Source organism: Notothenia coriiceps, unplaced genomic scaffold, assembly GCF_000735185.1.
Source record: "Notothenia coriiceps isolate Sejong01 unplaced genomic scaffold, NC01 NC01_scaffold00001053, whole genome shotgun sequence".
In the NCBI taxonomy this organism is placed as follows: domain Eukaryota; kingdom Metazoa; phylum Chordata; class Actinopteri; order Perciformes; family Nototheniidae; genus Notothenia; species Notothenia coriiceps.
This window is the reverse complement of record NW_011333754.1, coordinates 13,111-16,031: the sequence shown is the minus strand read 5'-3', so window position 1 is coordinate 16,031 and position 2,921 is coordinate 13,111.

Here is a 2,921-nt window from a genome sequence, read left to right as displayed (position 1 = left end):
ATTCAAATGAAGTACATTATTCAAGTTTAAATTCACTTTGGATAGTAACACGGGAGAAATGAGCGGAAGCGCTCTCTTTTCCTCTCTCCCCCTCTCTCTCTCTCCTGACAGCCTGTCAGTATCTCATGCAGCTCACTGATCCAGTAATGAGTGACCCGACGGTGAAGAATAAATATATGTATAACTAGTTTAGCTTGTTCCAGAGGTAGATACAATAGCTAAGTGTGTTAGGTCTATCTCTTGTGTGTTTCGCTCCGCTCACCGGTCCGGCGGGCGGAGCAGCAGGATTTCTGCTTCACACACGTTGCATACCGCTATTTTACTGTCTTTTTCGGACACCTTAAAATAATGCCAGACCGGTGAAGCCATTTTAACGAGCTTGTTTTGCCGCGCACAGAGGAAAGTGTCATGTATTTTTACGTCATGCGATCGGCATGTTTAGAGAGCACCGATCGATCGGTAGAGAGTGAGTATTGACCGATCGATCGGAGCATACCTACTAAATATACAAAATATATATTTTGGACTGGCAATGATTAGCAGTGTTCCCATGTTGATTTTACTTTGTAATTTGTGAAGTAGACACAGGTGTTTTATTGACCTATTTAACGGTTTCATAATTCTTGTCATTTTAAAGTTAAAGTATTTCACAAAGAAAAAATTACATCTTTTTGTACCACAATGTAAAATTCAAGAAATAAACAGTCATTTCAACCATTTTTTGAAATACAATGTTTATATAACCAGCCTATTGATGTATGTACTAAAAAAAACTTCAGAATATAGATAGGAACAACTGGTAACAGGTGCTCCTGAAATAAAGATTTCTGGAGCAGTGTTTGTATTACAGGTTTTCAGAGACAGTATGTTTAAATATCCAGGTGAAATGTCATGCTAACTTTTACTGAGTTATTAGAAATGTACACACAAAATAGGCAATAAAAACACCTGTAGGTGTATTTTTGACTGTTTTGTTCCTATCTCTCATAGAACACAGGTTGTTGAAGCTAAATAGCTCTCATAATTGACAATAAAAACATGTTTCTTCCTGCACTGTCCACCAAACTATAAGTGTCTCTTCAATGAATCTGCCCCCTCAGATGACATTGGTTGAACATGTATTGAAGTTCCCTGCCGAGCTCAGATGAGAAATATAGAAAACTGTAATAAAAAGTAGGTCACAAAGCCACATTTCACAGCTTGTTTTGTATTAATTTCATTCTACATATTAATTCCACAATTTGAATTTAGGCTCCAACAGATACTTTTGAATGATTGAAAACTTTACTCTTTCATTAAGGATTTATTATAATTACTCTAAATGAAATGTGAAATACCTATCTATTTGTATGTTTGATCTTTTCAGTGCAAAAAACACGAGTGTACCCTAAGCATGAGATTACATTCACACTATACATGAGTGAGGAAAACTAATGGTTTACTCTCAGGCAAGAAGGGTCAAATACTTATTGACTTGTGTCGGACAGGTTAGAGCAGTCTGACTTACTAAGTATATTAAAGATGCCAAAAGTAGTGTTACCAGAAGTACCGTTGGCTTAGAGGCGAAGCCACATTTGGAACGACTTTTTAGTTTAAACAGTTTACAGTTTTTACTGAAGGTGGTGCAGTGGGGTTGCCAAAATGAGAGGCCCCTTCATGACATAAAGTTTAACCAGACTCAATTTCCCACAAACGTCTCGCCAGCGACTATGGAGACTAACATGACATAATTAATGTCATTGAGTGTTACGAACTGCTGTGTTTGGGCATCTAAAAAACCATTGAACACATGAATCTGTTACTCCAACAAGACTCAATTGTATTTCCATGTATCCACAGTAGCTTACATGTCATACTCCCACCATTGCAGCCCCCCATGCTGTTATAACACATGGCTGTTTTAGGGCTAAATGCCTTAAGGCCTCACTTTGTAGTCTGGTTGAAGCAGTGGTAGATGTTAACCTAGTAGTCTACATTTACTTAAGAATGCTACATTTACATAAGGCATAGTTTTTTTTACCCCTCCGGGTGAAAATCAATATAAAAGAAAATATTCTACAATATAAGCCCTCTAGAGTACTTTTGATGCCGGACACAGGCCTTCTTTTTGTTAAATACTCTTATTTTACATTTTGATTTCAGAATATTTGCAGGGCTGCAAACTGTCAGGTCTTTTAAATTACTTTTAAAACACTTTCTCTTATGTTATTTTATTGCTTGTTTTATTCTCAAATGTAATGATGTGTTTAGTTGCTGTTTTTTTAGATTATTTTATTCTCTGTGTATTGAAATGTGTTCGTTTTTAATTTAGTCTGTACTTCTAAGTCTTTATTATACCATGGGTTCTACTTATACTTAAGTAACGGATTTGAGTAGCCTAACCACTGGGTATAAGATGGTGAAGAGGCCTATACAGACTTTTTACGTTTAAACAAGTTTCGGTTCCAGGTTTAACTATAAACCATAATAAAACGTTTCCACTTGCCTCAATAACGCATATTATGTAAAATAATGTAGGAAATCCTGGCTGCATCTGCTGATTCCTGAAGAGAGAGTAAGACTTTTCACTCCCTAAAGCCTGAGCTGAACTGTAATGAGAACAATAAAGATGTATTACAAACCTCAGCAGGGAAACCATACCACCTGTAACCCACCACAGTAAACCCAGCTGATTCCCTAATTTTAACTCTGTGTGACTGCCTCCACATAGTTTTATGATCCGTAGCCTGCCAATAGGATTCAGGCTGAGTTCTCTCAGAGGGAGTGGAAGCTAGCGTGTTCAGGCAAGATACCCTGCCTCGCTTTGCCTACAATGCCTCATCCTTATTTAGTCAGGAAACCTCAGAGCACCTCTAATTGCTAAGAGAGTCTCACGTTTTGATGTGTATCTCCTTAATGGATCATAGACTGCCAAGGCACAC